At 35.9% G+C, this 17,939-nt stretch overlaps 2 protein-coding genes across 2 annotated transcripts in view; one reads left to right on the top strand and one right to left on the bottom strand.

Moving 5' to 3' along the window:
• The window catches only part of TG (thyroglobulin), a 359,469-nt gene that overhangs the window by 72,712 nt on the left and 268,818 nt on the right, over positions 1–17,939 (bottom strand). The gene's annotated exons all lie outside the window — the stretch shown is intronic.
• Positions 1–17,939, top strand: part of SLA (Src like adaptor) — a 92,096-nt gene that overhangs the window by 24,357 nt on the left and 49,800 nt on the right. Inside the window, exon 2 of the mRNA XM_051971124.1 lies at positions 17,023–17,314. The gene's annotated coding sequence lies outside the window, so the exon portion shown is untranslated. The remainder of the gene's footprint in view (positions 1–17,022; positions 17,315–17,939) is intronic.

Below are 17,939 nucleotides of genomic sequence, written 5' to 3'. Positions count from 1 at the left end.
ATACTTTTGTTGAATTGAATTGAATTGAATTAGACAAGTTATTTTGAGCCTCAATTTTCTCATCCATAAAATGAGCATAATTATTTTTGCTTTTCCAATCTAATAGAGGTATTGCGAGGATCAAAGAGTTAATGTGTATAAAAGCATTTCACTATAGAAAGCGCTTTTTAAATGCAAAGTGCTATTATTAAATAATAAATATTCAAAATGTATTTGTTGAATTAAAAAAAATTGGGTAATGATGTCACCTAATGAAGAAGTTTTACCTCATCCTAAAGATTATTCTTGCAGAGCATGCAGAAAGTGAATTGAGGTTGTGGGAAAGCAGAATGATAGAAAGCTTTCTTGTAGTCCAAGTGCCAAGTAATAAGGACCTTAAATAAAGTTCAGACAATAGAATTGTAAAGGAAGACAAGAAAGAGAGAGATCTTGAGAAAAGATCAGTGGAACCCAGTGTCCATGCACAGAATTGCCGTTTCTAGACGGCTATCAGAAATCAGGGGAACATTTGTGACTAGGAAACTGAGCAAAGGCAATTCATTGATTTACCTAGAGACCACAACTACAGGAGACTCATCACTTCCAGGACAAAATAGAAAATCCTCAATTGGACATTTAAGTACTTTCACAATCTCACTTCTATCTCCCCATTAAGACTTATTTGATATTATTCTCTATCATGCATTCTTTTCCAGTTAAACTGGCTTGTTAGCTATTGGCCATATATAATATTCCATCTCTAGCTTCTGTGACATCTTTGAACAGGTGGTCCTCTAATCCTAGAATGCTAGGATACTCCCTAGAATTCCTAGAATGCTCCCTTCACATTATAATTCTTAGCTTCCTTCAAAGCCTACCTCAATTTCCATCTATCTCACAGAACTATTCCTGAATCCTCATCCTAACCCTTTCTCTTTTCCTCTTAAAATTACTTTACATTCCTTTACATTTATATCTTGCTATATCTATGTATATGGGAGGTACATATACCATCAAACTGTAAATTCCTCAATGGCAAGGACTGTTTTGTTTTTGTTCTTTAATTCCTAGTGATGAGCACATCATTTAGCATATATAGTCACTTAATAAATATTTATCCAATTAAATTAAATAGAATCTATTCAAATCCTTCCCAATCTACATGATGAAGCCTTCTTCATTTACTTCTCAGATGCTAATAGATCTTTCTGCCTTTGAAATCCAATTCTGCTTCTCACTTGAGCCACATAAGTTAGTACTTTTTTTTTTTTAATTTTTTATTTAATAATTACATTATATTGACACTCATTTCTGTTCCGATTTTTTTCCCCTCCCTCCCTCCACCCCCTCCCCTAGATGGCAAGCAGTCCTTTATATGTTGGATATGTTGCAGTATATCCTAGATACAATATATGTTTGCAGAACCGAACAGTTCTCTTGTTGCGTAGGGAGAATTGGATTCAGAAGGTATAAATAATCCGGGAAGAAAAACAAAAATGCAGATAGTTCACATTCGTTTCCCAGTGTTCTTTCTTTGGGTGTAGCTGCTTTTGTCCGTCATTTATCAATTGAAACTCAGGTCTCTTTGTCAAAGAAATCCACTTCCATCAAAATATGTCCTCATACAATATCGTTGTCGAAGTGTATAATGATCTCCTGGTTCTGCTCATTTCACTTAGCATCAGTTCATGAAGGTCTCTCCAAGCCTCTCTGTATTCATCCTGCTGGTCATTTCTTACAGAACAATAATATTCCATAACATTCATATACCACAATTTACCCAGCCATTCTCCAATTGATGGGCATCCATTCATTTTCCAGTTTCTAGCCACTACAAACAGGGCTGCTACAAACATTTTGGCACATACAGGTCCCTTTCCCTTCTTTAGTATTTCTTTGGGATATAAGCCCAATAGAAACACTGCTGGATCAAAGGATATGCACATTTTGATAATTTTTTGGGCATAATTCCAGATTGCTCTCCAGAATGGTTGGATTCGTTCACAACTCCACCAACAATGCATTAGTGTCCCAGTTTTCCCGCATCCCCTCCAACATTCATCATTATTTTTTCCTGTCATCTTAGCCAATCTGACAGGTGTGTAGTGGTATCTCAGAGTTGTCTTAATTTGCATTTCTCTGATCAATAATGATTTGGAACACTCTTTCATATGAGTGGTAATAGTTTCAATCTCATCCTCTGAAAATTGTCTGTTCATATCCTTTGACCATTTATCAATTGGAGAATGGCTTGATTTCTTATAAATTTGAGTCAGTTCTCTATATATTTTGGAGATGAGGCCTTTATCAGAACCTTTACATAAGTTAGTACTTAATTATAACTTGTCTTACTATTCATTGTGGTTTCCTTTGGGTTAATCTTGTCATTCCAACTCCTTGAAGGAAGAAGCCATGTTTTCTTCTTGATCCCCTCCATACTCTAGCATGGAGCTGGATAAATAGAAGGCACTAAGTACATAATTTTTGATGAATAAATTTAATGGAAATGAATAGAAATGGAAAATAGAATTAGAAATGGAAATGGAAATTAGAATAATGTTGAACAATAACTCCATTTCTCTCTTCTAAACAGAAACTTCCTTCTCTGATCATTCTTCCCTCTATGGGTTATCTATCTTGCTAAAAGAAATTGGAACACATGTTTTTAAAGGGCAGGCACTATCTCAAATTTATAACACCTGACATTTAATAGGCAATTAAAAATTCTTTCCCATTTCATTCCAAATGACTCAGATAAATTGACTTCCTAAACTAAATCCAAAGTGTTATTATTATCCTCTTTAATGTTTCCATGTTTAAAATGTTTTGCCTTCCTGATTCATGGAAAAAAGAGTTTTACTATAATTTATAACTCTTACATCTTGTAAATACTTTAATGAACAATGGTAATTAGTAAAACTTTAAACTTGGAGTATTAGCCTTAGGGCTTAAAGCTATTTGCTTCCATTTATTCACTGAATGAAACTTTTTGTTCTTCTGCTCCAGCTCCCCTATTTGTTTGAATATAAAATTTCAGGGGACTTGGGTGACACAAAAATGGGAGTTAGGGAGGGAGTTGTAGCATTGAAAGCAGACAGATCAAAGACTGTCTTTGTAGATAGTAGGGAAGAAATGGATTTAAATCTGGCCCACACTACCTGAGTGAGCCTGGGCAAGTCATTTAACTGCTATTATTTGCTTCAATTTCTTTATCTGTAAAATGTAACTATCAAATACTTGTAGTTCTTACCTCATAGAAATATTATGAGTATTAAGTCAGACAATGTATGAAAAGTACTTTGAAAAATTTCAATATGATCAAATAAATCATTTGTTGTGGTTATTATTGTTATTTCATTCTTCTTGTCTTTTTTGATGGTTCAGGTAGAAATGGTGCTTAGAAAAATTATTTGGCAATCAAATCTTTGACTTATTTACTGTCATTCTTTTTATATCTAATTCTATGATCTACTGCACAATGGACAAAATCAACACTTTTTATACCTGAACAAAAGGTCTACAATATAAATTCACCCTCTCTAATTTTACAGTGTCCTCAGCACTTCATTTGCAAATAGGACAGTTAGAGATGATATACACTTTGTCTGTTCCTGTATCATTTTGATCTCCTCTGGCAGATTTCTATATCTTTCAACCTTTTTTTGTTTCTTAGAGATTATAGAAATGTGGTATGTTAACATTTATGAAAAACTTATGAAAAATTTTAGGATTTTATGGATCAGTATTTTGTCTTAGAAATAATTAGTTGATATTATTGACAGTTATTAACATTGTACTTCAAGTAAACATGAAATAATCTAATATGTACAATGTACATATCATCATGGCCAAAATAATGAACCACTGAGCATCATTTAAACTATTTTCTCCTTGGCCCAATTCAAACACCCAACACAAAGAGTGCTTAGTTCTGTGCCTTGAATATCATAGGTACCTAATGAGTGCTTGCATGGGATTGGATCATCTTATGGCCTCACAAATACACGGAATTTCAGTGATGGTAGGTAGCTCAAAGGTGTCATAGCCCAATTCACATCTGAACAAGAATGCCCCTGACAACTTTCCTAAGGAATAACAACCTTTTGTTTCTAGTGAGGGACCTCTCTGAACTTTGCTGGGATGATGTTCAGGTAAAACACAGATATAGGAGGTAAAAAGGATTTGAATGCTGTTGGAACAACCTTTGAGAACTCAGGTTCACATCTGCTTCATGATGAGGTTATGGAGGGGGATTTTAGTAGAGGAAAGGATAAAGGTATATTATGGCATTCAGTAAATATTTTTGTGACCTGAATTGTTGACAAGTTTGTTGTGAATGAAAATATGAAAGATTTGGAATGCCAGAATTGTTTATATTTTCTCAGTATTTTCCCTAGTTCTCCTCCATATATAGGATGTTCTTCTTCTTCCCTATCCTTCAATTATAAGTTAAAACCTCATTTCTATGGAAAGCTTTTCCCAATTCTTCTAAATTCTAGTGTGTTTTCTCTCTTGGTCATTTCCTACTTAGCCTGAATATAGTTTGTTTGTACATATTTGTTTGTATGTTACCTCTCCTATTAGACTGTGATCTCTTTATAGGCAGGGACTGTTTTTGAACTTTCTTTGTATACTCTAGCACTTAGCACAGTGCTTGGCACATAGTAGGTGCTTATTAATGTTTATTGACTGACTGACAGGTGTACATGTCTACATTATAGCTATTGACCCAGACAGAAAGAGGGATTTAAAATTTCCTGTTTCTTCTCTCTTTGGAAATCCTTCAAAATAATATTGCTCTTCAATTTGACAAGTGGAAAGTATACTTTGGTTCAGTTTAGCTGTATTAAAAAAAATGAGTTTGCTAACCCAGCAAGTCTGTCCTCCAAGTTCTTACAGACTTAACGGAAATGACTTTTTCCACCTGTCACAAATATTATGTCTAATTTTCCCAGTCTCTTACTTGTTTATACATGGCAGTCAGAAATACCTTGCATTAAAATGTCTAATTTTCCAGTCACATTGGGAGTTTGTCACATGTGCCAAATTAAAAAAAAAAAAAAAAACTCCAATAATACCATGTGTGACTTTTAAGTAGTCCTTGAAGAATTTTTTTTTTTTTTATGCAAAGGGCATTTAATCTATCCTTTATTCAATTTTCTCTTCTTCTTCTTTCTCATTTATGCATATAATATATACATATTTCCTGGTACAAATTATTTCATAAGAGTAAAAGGAGGAATCTCTTTGTAAATATTTTTGGTGATTATGTTAATACTGTCTTTCTAGGAAGGGTGATCCATGTTACTCTTCTCTTTTTGCTATTTTGTATTGGGCAACATGATTTGACCCATGCTAAATGGCATTTTTGGAAGAAGGACATGGTTGAAACCACAGTTTGAGTAACACAGCAAAGTTCAGCCCGATTCATTAATGAAGCATCTATGTGAACTATTCTAATCCTAAAGCTCAGAACCTGACAGAGCACAGAGGTCATCTAGCCTACCTTTTCCAGAAACAAAAATCCCTGCTGCCATATTCTTGAGAAATAAGTAGAATGAGAAGATCATCTAGTTTAGTCTTTACCTCAACTTTTATTTCTGGTTAATTCATTATTTCCCAAAGAAACTAATTTTAGACAGATCTAATCATAAGACCAACCTAATTTTTCTTTCAAGTATTGGCCCTTCAAGCACATGAAGATGGTCATCCTAGGCCATTTAATGTTTCACTTATCTCAACTAAATAGCTCTATTTATATCATATTGATTTTCTATATTAGTTGTCTTCCAAAGAATCCATAGAGCATCTTCATATAATTGTGGTTCCTAATTTCAGGATGGAGAGAGACTGAGGCAGAAAGAGATTTAATTAATTTATTCAGTACTTTTTTGGGGGGTGTAGCTTCTTTGTCATTATTATAATCCAATTCATGCTAATTAATCCATTTTAACAAGTAAATATCAGACTATTAGTGCTCTAATCTAATTTCTTTATAAGGAATATCAGCCACAAACCAATACAATTAGTTGTTGGTGAGGCTTTCCATCTTCAAAATATATATATTAAAATGTGGATATTCATTCCCCTCTGCCTTCCCCTGAGTTGAATAGTATTAATTCTACTAATTACACATTTGCAAGTTATTTTATATATAATATCCAATTAAATGATCTTAATCCTGGGAAATAATCCATCCATCACTATCCATCCTTTACAGATCAGGCAGGTGATTCTTAGAAAGTCATATGCCCATGATGTGTTATCTGAGACAAGATTTCAACTCATGTTATCTTGCCTTCACATCTAAAACTTTCTCAAGCCATCAAAAATGTTTGTTAAATGTTAAATGTGCTAAGTTTCAAAAAGAGGAAAAAGACAATCCTTACCTTAATGGAGTTTACATTCTAAAGGTAGACAACATGCAAAGAAATATATAGAAAATGTATATATAAGATAAATAGGAAATGATTAACAGAGGGAAGGCAGTGGAATTGGAGGGGAAGGGAAAATTTCCTGTAGAAGGCAGGATTTTAGTTGGGATTTAAAGGGAAGCCAGGGAAGTGAGTAGTTGGATTTGAGGAATGAGAGCATTCCAGGCACTGGGGAAAGATAGAGAAAATATCCAAGGATGAGAGGTGGAGCATTTTCTATATGGGATGAGAGGCCCATGTTACTAGATTGCAGAGTATGTGTTGGGGAGTGAAGAAGACTGTGAAGTCTGTGAAGAGACTGAAAAGATAGGAGAGAGATAGGTTATAAAGGCTTTGAATGCCAAACAGCATTTTACATTTGCTCCTGGAAGCAATAAGGATTTACTAGAGTTTATCAAGGGGAGAACTGACAGGATCAGAACCTGTGCTTTAGGAAAATGACTTTAGTGGCTAGATGGAGGATGGATTAAAGAGGGGGAGATTTGAGACAGGCAGACCTACTAGCTGGCTATTATAATAATCTGGGTGTGAGGTAAAGGTCTGTTCTGTAGTGGTGAAAGTATCAGAAGAGAAAAGGGGAAATATTTGGGATATGTTGCAAAGGTAAAGTCAACAGATGTTAACAACATTTTAGTTATGGGGAATGAGATATAGTGAGGAATCCAATATATATATATATATATATCGCCTAGATAAGGAACTTGAAGGATGGGAAGATGGATGATCTCTACAGTAATAGAAGAGGTAGGAGGAAGGGTGGGGTTAAGGAGAAAGATTATGAGTTCTATTTTGGACATATTGAGTTTAAAATATGGACTGGATATCCAGTTTCAGATGTATATGAGGCAGTTGGAGATGAGAGAGTAGAGGTCAGCAGAGAGACTGAGGTAGAAAAGGGAAAATCATCAGCATAGAGATGGTCATTAATTCCTTGGGAGCCTTTCATTATTACCTGCTACTTTTCTGAATGTAAGCTTTTTGAGGACAGGTACTATTTTGCTTTTGTATTTGTTTTTCAGTGTCTCACACATAGTATTCATAAATAATTGAGTAGTATATTTAATGAATTGAATTGAAACAGAAAAATAAAACAACAAAAAAACCTGAGAACCATGAAGAAAAAGAAAGAGCAGAGAGCCCTTTGAATTTGGTTAAAACTTAATCTTTGATTTGAGAATTTCACAAAAAAACATTCTCCCCTCCCTTACCTTGGCCCTGAAGACAAAAGAACAAACTATAACCACTAACGACCAAAAACAACAAAAAAACTTCTCTGAGCTAAAATGAAAGAATTCTTTGGCTCTACTTTTGGATAAAAAGGTGAAGGTCAAGGGAAAAAAGACAGTCCACATTCCCAAAACACAATTCTACTGTGTAGTCATTGAGTTCAAGCTGTGACAATAACCTTGTTCCTGCTGCTATTTGGTCCAGATCTGCTGGACCGTAGACTAGCACTAAATCAGACTCTCCTCAACCAAGCTTGGGCACTACTGCTATTCTCTCTCTCCCATCCCTTAGTTTCTGGATAAGACAAATTATTTTTAAAAGATAAGTTCACAGTTCTTCTATGTAGCAATTTTTCATGGGTTTCATCATTTAATATAGCTTTTACTCAACATCATTTGTAATCAAAGCACATTTAAGGTGGAAGCATTCATTGTAAACAAGATTTTTAGAAATTGACCTTCCATTTTGGATCAGAATATGTGAGGAGACCCAGAAGGGACCAAACCTTATGTTTTCCTCCATGCAGAACCACCCAGTGAACTTTTTCCTAGTTCTAGAAGCAACTTTCTAAATAAAACATTGATTTGATTAAATCATGATGACATTTTCTTTGTGTTTTGGATAAGCATGTATAATTTCTCACACCAGCTCATTAAACTTATCTGGAGGGAACATGCAAAGAATGAAAAAGAATCATCATTTCACACACACACACACACACACACACAGAAATGAATTCTTTCCAGTCAGTGTAACATTTCATGATGACATTTGATTTTGCTAGGAAGTGACTTTTCTTGGGGTTTGAATAGTTCAGATCCAGAACAAGAAGGAGCCTTTGGTCCCCTTCTGTGCCTAAGTCAGCATTGCTCAGGCTAATTAACCATGACTCAATGATAGAAAGATATTGTGACAGTAGATTTCATACCTGCCCAGACTGGCAAATCAAGATGCCACTGTTTGAAATTGATTTCAAACTTTGAGACTCTTCCCTATACCTTTGGAATTTAAGACAACAGCAGCAATAATAACAACAACATCAACTGCAATATCAACAACAATAACACAAAAGATTACAGGAATTCTAGGGCTCCACTGGCCTTTCTTGTTATTTCAGGAGAAATTGAGGAAGGCCTCCAGTCCATTGATGGAGATTCTGCTATGAAATTCTGGGAGAATATGGACAAAATTCACAGAAGATCAGAAGGGATGGATGACTTAATATTTCACCATTGGAAGGAACTTCCAAGTTGATGAGGCCAGAGCCATTTGAATATTCAAGAAAAATACATTGGACACACATTAATTCTTTACAGAACCCTAGGGCTAAAAAAGACCTTAAAGATATGTTAAGTTTTAAAGGTATTTTCCCAAAAGTAACATGTGGAGGATCCTTGAATATTCAAGTGTTTTGACAGACTCTTTTCTATGACATTCTGTACTAGCTTCCTTTAGAGATACTACTATCTCTCTATTACATGTTGAGCTCCTTAAAAGCAGGAATTAACTGTTTTTTTTTTTTTTTGTCTTTTTTTCCCGTGTCTTTAGAGCTTAACACAGTGTTCAGTACAGAGTAGGCATCAATACATGTTTTTTGGCTGATAAAATAAGTCACAGACTGATGATCATATAAGAATATTATAATTGAATAGAGGAAATAAAAAGAGAAACACAGGTTACTAAAAACAAATGAAAATGAAATTAGTATATAGAATTAGAAAATTTATGTGAAGTTTAGGGATAAAAGGACAAAATTAAAGACAGTCTTTGCTCTTAAGGAGTTTCATTCTTTTGGAAGAAGAGGGAAATAATGCAAATAAACTAGATAGAGTACCAGGCTTGGTGTCAGGGGATCTGAGTTCACATTTGATCAAAGACACTTCCTTGCTGTGTAATACTGGATAAGTCACTTAACCCTGTTTGCCTCAGTTTCCTCATCTATGAAATGGGCTGGAGAAGGAAATGGTCAACCTGTTCCATTTTTTTTCTAAGAAAACCCCAAATAAAGTCACAAAGAATTAGACACAACTAATTGACTAAATAAATAAAATAAAATATATACAAAGGAGAAATATCACAATATTTAGAAGAAAGCCCTAACGACTCACAGTTAAATAGCACAGTGGATAAGATGTTATACTTGGAATCAGGAAGACCAAAGTTTGAAATCTGCTTCTATATCTGCTTGAATTCTGCTTATATATCTGACTCTGGGCAAGTTACTTAAACTTCCCAAGACTGTTGTGAGAGTCAAAGGAAATACTATATATAAAGTACTCTAGAATCAAAAACACATTGTTAGTTATTATTAATAAATAACTACTATTTTTTTTACAGTCTTCTTGGAATGTGACTTTGTACTAAATACTTTGGGCAATCTTGTCAGATGAGGTGAGAGAGGGAATAAAAATGAAGCATTTCCATAAAAACCTATTTTTTGAAAAAGAAATAGGTCATGGAATAGTCTATCTAGTAGTAAGTATTGTTCAAAAATAGAATTAATAGGCTGTCTTGGGACCAAGTAAGTTCTCTATCATGAGAGAGTTTCCCAGGGAAGAGGGGTGATCACTGGTCAGAGATCATTCTCTGGCACAGCTTGAGTTAGATGGGCTTTGAAGTCTCCCACAATTCTGAAATTCTGTGATATAGCTCAATGAGTTTCCTATAAGTAGTAATACATCTAGAGGAAATGAATAGGAAAAGTTCTATTCCAAAGCACAGTGACCTCTGGGAAGCCAGGTGACCTCATTGTCAACTCTCTTGCAACTTGGGGCACAGCTGAGATAAAACCTTGTTGACTCTGAACCTGTGTTTTTCTTGGGGGCAAATGAGTTGAGGAAAAACTGGATGACCACATATCAGGAGTGTTCTGAACAGAATTTCAGCTCATGTAGGAGTTGGAACAGGTAATCTCTTTCATCTCTATGATTCTATAATATAAATCAATGAGTTTATTGTAATAATACGCAAAGGGGAAGTCATTGTAAAAGTTATATTCCAAAGGGCAGTGACATCCGAGAAATAAGCTGACCTGACTGACTCTGGGACTATGTAAGGCAATTGAGCAACTCAGAAATACGAAATCAGAATGTAATTATGCAATATTGTACAAACTATAAGCACCAAGCAAATGAAAGTTGTATTTCTCCTTGACCTTCCTCTCCTTCCTCCCCAAGAGCATGTTCTGTTGGTTGGTGCAGCACAAATAATTGGTGATTTTGTCATTCAAGTCTCCTCTTTTTAAGTGAATTGAGTACATTTAGGGGATGCCACAGGGACAGAGTATTACCACATCTAGTCTTTGGAGATATGAGAGAGAAATTTCCCATCTCTGAAAAGAAAAAAAAATTAGCAAACAACATTTATTAAATATCCATTATGTGCCAGGAACTATGTTAAACACTTTACAAATAGTATTTCATTTTGATTCTCACAACAATCTTGGGAGATAGGTGCTATTATTATCATCATTTTTACATTTGAGTAAACTGAGGTAAAGAGAGATTAAGTTACTTGCTTGGGATCACACAGCTAGTGTGGATTTGAACTCTAGAGCCAGTACTCTATTTATTAAGTTACCTTCTAGTCTCTTTAGAGAAGATTCAATTGAATTCACCACAAACAAGTATTTATTAAGTGCTACTTTATCTATTGCAGTCATGTGCGTATGCTTAATCCTTATCACCTTCAAAGAGGAAATGCAAAGATAAAAAAGATAGTTGCTGTCCCCATATAGCACAATCAAGAATAGGGTTTTAATACATACATACATACATACATACATAATACTATAAAATGGAACTTGAAAAAGACCTAAAGGGGAGAAAGTACTGTTTATGGACTTAGTAGACTATAAGGGTGTGAGGGCAGGGACATTTTTAAAAAAATCATCATTATAATCCCTCATACCTCATACAGAGTCTTAGTTTGAATTAAGTAGTTTTGTTGTTGAATCATTTCAATTGTGTCCCCCTCTTTGTGACTACATTTGAGGTTTTCTGGAGTGGTTTGCCATTTCATTTTCCAGCTCATTTTATGGGTGAGGAAACTGAGGCAAAAAGGGTGAAGTGACCTGCCCAGGGTCATACAGCCAGAACTCAGGTCCTTCCAACTGGAGGGATAATGGTCTATCTGCTGTGTAAACTAGCTGTCCTTAAATTGTATTCCTTAATTTAAATTGAATTATCCACTTTCAAGTAAACGGATAAAGGAAGTACTAGGTTTTGAGGGAGGTAGGATTTCAACAGGCTTTATGAAAAAGGTAGAATTTGAGATGAATTTTACAGTCAAGATTTTGAGACCTCAGTCTTCATAGGAGAAAGCAGCTGAGAGAGAGGTTTTGAGTAAGCAAAGGCATAAATATGGGAAAGTTTGACATGTGTACATTGGGGTAGAGCAAGATGGGAAGAATAAATAGCTAGGATTAAGTAGAAGATTTATGCAAGAGAATAGTGGAAGATAAACTGAAAATACAGAAAGAGATTAAATTAGAGGGCTTTGAATGTCAGACCAGACTTTATCCTCATAGGCAATAGTGAGTCATTGAGAGTGTTTGAGTAAGGAGTGACATGTTCAAAGTTGTATTTTAAGAAGATTTATCTACCTATATGACCATTGCTAAGGAACTTAATGCCTCTGGGTACCATTTTCCTCATCTGCAAAAGACTAGATAACTTCTAGAGTCCTTCCAACTCCTATTTCTTGTCTTTGTGTTCCTAGTTTCTAGCCTAGTGCTTGTGTATAGTAAGTGCTTAATAATGTTATGCCACAGTTTCCTTTGATTATTCTACCTCAGTTTCCCTAATTGTTCTACCTCAATTTCCCTGAATTGTTCTGCCTGGTAGCAACATCCCTCCTCCTAACCATTAATACTGATATAACTTAGGGCTAGCTACTCTAAGGTTATAAACTGTTAATGTTTAATCCAAAGATGGAGAAAGACCTTCTATTTTAGCCATCATGACTCCAGATCTTCCCAACTTGTGTCTGGTGCTCACTCTGCCTCCCCCATCTTGTCATTGTTCTTCCTAATCACTAAACCCTATAAAGAATCTCTGGGACCCCACATTTGGGACTGGATATTTGGAGACAAGAGTCTGATCTGGTCAATTAATTAAACTCTCCAATAAATTATTATAACTCTCTAACCTCTATCCTGCCTCCATTTCTTTGACATTACAATAAAAATGTTTATTGAATTGAATCAAAAGGCAAGATAAGCCTCCAGCTCAAGGATATCTAACACATATCTAATAATAAGTGCATAAAAAGTTCAACTAAATAATAGAGCCTGATTTGGCTCTAAGACACTAATGTTTTAAGTAGAGTTAAAGGATTAAACAGCAGGTATAGGATCCAAATCCAAGTTGTCTAACCTCAAACCCAAAAGACTGTATTAAGACTATAATACTAATATATAATATAATTAAGACTATATACTATATTAAGCTATTTATTAATCACTAACAATGTACAAGGTGTTGTGCTAAATTGTGGAGCTAACTAGATCAACTAGTCCCTGTCCACAAGGATTTTTGGTTTAATGAGTATGAGAATGTGATATATGCAGGAGACTAATTTATGTGGGAAAGGAGGAATAAAGACAAAATGTGCTAAGAAAATTTGACAAAGAAAATTAACTCTGAACCATGGGAAGGAGAAGATGACACTGAAGCTGAACCTTTGGAAAATAAAAAAAAGGATTTCCAAAAGCTAAGATGATGAGAGAATATGCTCCAGGAATGAGATATTGCTTGAGTGAATACACAGAAATGAGAGAAGGTAGGGAATCATGGAATTCAAGATGGAAACCTGGAAGAGGTCTAAGTAGGCATCTAACCCAACCTTTTCATTTTACAGAAGAGGAGGTGAGCACTACAGAATCTTACTGATTTGCTTGAAGCCACAGAGATCATACTAGTCAACCTTCTAATGCCCTCATAGCCTTTTAACCTCTCTTGCTTTTAATCCATCCACACAGTTCCTCTTAGGTAGGCACTCTCTCAGCTACTCTCCTTCAGCTTAAGACTTGCATCATTCATGGATTTCCTCAGCTCCAGACTCATGTACCTCAAGTCATTCTAATGTCATTGACCTTTCCCATTACTCCCTTCTCCAAGTTCATTGAAATTCTTATTTATAAGATTGAGGATGGATTATAGGAATAACCTGTACCAGATAACCTTACATTGTTCTATCAGTTCTTTTTTAAGTGTTACAGTCTTGGGACTTTCTTACATTTCCAATTTTATACTCCACTCTTTTTCATGAATTCTCTGATCCAATTCTACTGGCCCATTTGCTGTTCCTCTCACTTGACACTCCTATCCTGCTTATCCTACTGTGTTTCCCTGATAATAAGACCTATCCCGAAAATAAGCCCTCCCCTTACTGTGTAAGATTCCTCTAAAATAAGCCCTCCCCCGAAAATAAGCCCTGTTGAGATTGCTACTGTAGTGAAGGTGATCCCCTGCGCTACACGCTACATTACGGTGCTCTCTGTATGTACCGTCCCCCTTCCCTCCCCCCCAGTGAAACGCATGCTGCGCTCTGAGCTGCATCCAATCAGAGCTGCAACAGTGAGCGCATCATCCTGTTCTTCCTCAGTGATTTGCTTGCTGGCACCATTGAGAGCATTAAAATAAGCCCTCCCCTGAAAATAAGCCCTCTGGAGTTTTTTCTGTCCAAAAAAATTAATAAGACAGTGTCTTATTATCAGGGAAACATGGTAGCTATTTCCTGGTCCTAGAATGCTCTCTCTTCTAGTTTCCTATTCACAGATTCCTTTAACATCCAACTCAATGTTTGCTTTCTCCAACAGGCTTTTTCTTGAGCCCTGACTGGGTCCCAATGCCATCATTCTTGTAAAGCTATCTTCCTTTTATTTTAGATTTATCTGTGTACTCTGATTTAAATAAATTGCATTTCTTTCCTTCCTTTCATACTTCTTAAGATTTAAACTTCTTGAGAGTAGGGGCTATTTTTGTTTTTTATTTGAATTCGCTGCATTTAGCCTAATACCCAATATATAGAAAATATTCAATAAATGCTTGTTGATTGTTGACTGGGGCACATGCTTTGACCTGTGTTATATTTTAAATTGTACTATAATAAACAGATTTTTCTTACTATAATTAGTAGTTATACATATTATATAAAATATATATTTAAAAATAAATATGGATAATGAATCTTATAAATATGAATTTATTAATAATAATATAATAATAAATAATAAATATTTCTAAATAAATATATATTTTAAAAATTCAGAACTGTGATTTCATCAATGATGGGAACTCTTAGTATGGAATCTCCTTTCATCTATTCACCCCATCCAAAGCTTAGTCTCAGGAAGCAGATGCTTAAAGTCAGAGGAGATAAACCCCTGTAAACCCTGCTCCTGGGGAGGTTAGGTCTGGTGGATTATTTGAGCTCAGAAAATTCAATCTGACATAGAACTAGAGCTAATCAGGTATCTGAATTATGTTTGGTACTGTATGGTGAGTGCCCACCAAGCTCCGTAAGGAAGGATGAACTGGCTGGAGCTGATCAAAGCTTCTATGCTAATAAGCAAAAGGATAAGGCCCATAAGTAGTTATTGTGTTTTCAACTGGGTGAGACAAAGAGACCTGGGTGGGAAGAGAAGAGAGATGAAGAAATGAGAGGGGAAAGGAGAACAAAGGAAGAGGAAGGGAAGGGGACAGGGAAAGGAACACCTTCATTTTACAAAACACATGAGCCTGGAGGGATGAGTCTGCCTCCAGAACTCCTCTGATCATCCTATAAACTGTCTACTTTTTCCTCCCCATCAAGCCACACACAGCTTCCTTAAGACATCTTTTACAAGTATTGTTTTCCTCCCATCCCACAGTCCATAGGGCAGTGTTCTGTATATAAGGGGAACTTTAAAATTGGCACCATTTGAAAGCCTGAACAAGAGTTTCCACTTTTAAGTATAGAAAGTCTTCCTCCCTTTATTTTGATTTTTGTGAATTGCAAGTAGGTTTCAGAATGACTCCAGTATGAAAACCCTATATATACTTTGTCACAATGAGCTCCCTCCCTATCTGAACTATCAGGACCCATTGTCTGCCTCTCTAATGCACATTTCCTAGTCTAATTTGTGTGAGTTGTATGAGCATAAGCTTTATCTCTTCTGCTATACTATCAACTATGTGCAAACAGGACCTATGTTTATCTTTGCGTCTTCTCACCCCCCACCCCTGCTACCATTGCTAGCTACCTATTTCAACTTCCTCATTTTACACAAAAGGAAACTGAGGTTCAAAAAGTTAATTGCTTTGCCTAAAGTTATACTAGTCACTATTATGGTAGTACCAGAATTTGAACTCATTTCATTTCCTTGCTGTTATGGAATTATGGTGTCATGGTTGCCTCCTGCCATAGGATTTTATTTTCTAACATTCTGTGGTCTAAGATTCTTCCCAGTTCTTAATTTCTATGACCTTTGTCTCTATGAACATTCACTGGATGCAGCTATTAGAATAATGGAGACATACTTAGCCTTTTTTTCTTTTTTAAAAATAACTTCTAACATAATTTGACATTAGAGAAATGAAGCCTGGTAGAACAGGCATAAAATAAGTGAACTACTAATATTGAATGAATGAATAAATTGCCAGTTATAAGGCAAGTTACTTAATATCTCTGAGCAGGTGGGATGTTCTCTTCCCTTCAGTTCTAATGTTCCATGACCCAATATCTAAATCTCTCAGTCACAGCAAGAATCTAGAAGCTAGAAGCCCAGGTTCTGTCCCACTATCAAATTCCCTAGCTTTGAAAAAAGTCTGCCTTATCTCCCATCAGCCTCAGTTCTTTTGTTCTTAAGATCCAGAGGCTGAGTCCCAATGGACCAGGCAGGGAAGACAGGTCATGAAATCATTTTCATAAAATATCCTGACACTACCAACATCCAAATAACTCAAGAGGAATCCGTCATCTAAGATGCCCTCATGGCCAGTCTCTGTCTCACAGGTGAAGTTTCTGACCAGTGCTTTTAACTTTCTCTAATAAAAGTTTAAAGCAGTAAAGAAGAAGGGAGCCAAAGTTAAGGGGACCTGGGTCTTAGCCTAGATAAGCCACTCCTTAGCAGGGGGACAGCAAGTGTATTATTAAATTGGGAAACTGAAAAAACAGAATCAACCTCTGACAGCTGCTATTTAAACTCATTTCATTCTCAGTTTGATCTGTCTTAATAAGCCTACAATGGTGCCTCTTATTTTTATTATTTCGGTATTTATTTCAACAATTTAGTGCCCTTTTGATTATGCACATGGCATATTCCTGTCTGAAATTCAGCTGGCCATATGTTCTTCCAAAGAGTTGCTGTAAATGCCTGTCTTTTCCCATGTCCTTTTAGAGAGAAGAGGACGCAAAAGTTTCATGTGGTTGCTAAAAACAGGAACCCAGGCTTCTGCAAACACATCAAGCCTTCCTTATTTCTAGCAGAGGAAGTATGTGGCCTGTTTGGCAACTGCCGTTCTACATGATAGCATGAGCTTCATAACACTCGGCAGGGCCCCTTCATCACGACAGTCATTCAGCTGTTGCAGCGGCAGCTGATGGAGATTGAATGACAACTCTGGCTGGCTGGCTGGTTAGTTACTTCTTGGAGTTAATGCAAAGAGAGGAAGCATGCTCACCATTTAAAGGTAAACTTCCACTCAACTGGGCACAGGGAATGGGTAGTGGGCAAAACCTGTCTTTTCTAGGGTGGGTAGGGGTAGAGTAGTGATGTTTCTGTCTTCTGAAAAGCATCAGTAAAGGTTCTGTCAGGGCAGGACACACTGAATGTGAAAGCATACATACGTCAGAAAGAAAAAAAAAAAACAACAAAAAACAGTTTAGGTTGTTGGGACATCTCTACCTATGGAAATTCAAAATGCTAGAATTGGAAGAATGGATTTTGGAGATCATCTAGTTCAATTCATTCGTTTGACTGATGAGGGAACTGAGGCCTGAAGGGGTAAAGGGACTTAAGGTTACATAGCATGATACACTAGTCAGAGCTTTAGACATAATCAGGAAGTCCTAGGTTTAAATTCTATCTTGGATATTTCCTAGCTATGTGATCCTGGGCAAGTCAATCAACCTGTCTTACTCATCAGTTTGCTACTCATCTATGAAATGAAAGCATTGGAGCTGATGTTCTTTAGAGACTCTTTTAGCTCTAAACTTATAGAACTCAGAAAAATGAATCTTCCTGACTCCAGACCCAGTGATCTAGCCACTCTACCCTCTAGCTGTCTCAGGATACCTGTAGGGTATCTCATTCAT

The sequence above is a fragment of the Antechinus flavipes genome, chromosome 1, assembly GCF_016432865.1.
Source record: "Antechinus flavipes isolate AdamAnt ecotype Samford, QLD, Australia chromosome 1, AdamAnt_v2, whole genome shotgun sequence".
NCBI classification, from domain to species: domain Eukaryota; kingdom Metazoa; phylum Chordata; class Mammalia; order Dasyuromorphia; family Dasyuridae; genus Antechinus; species Antechinus flavipes.
The sequence above is the reverse complement of the archived record's forward strand: the minus strand, read 5'-3'. Positions and strand labels throughout refer to the sequence as shown.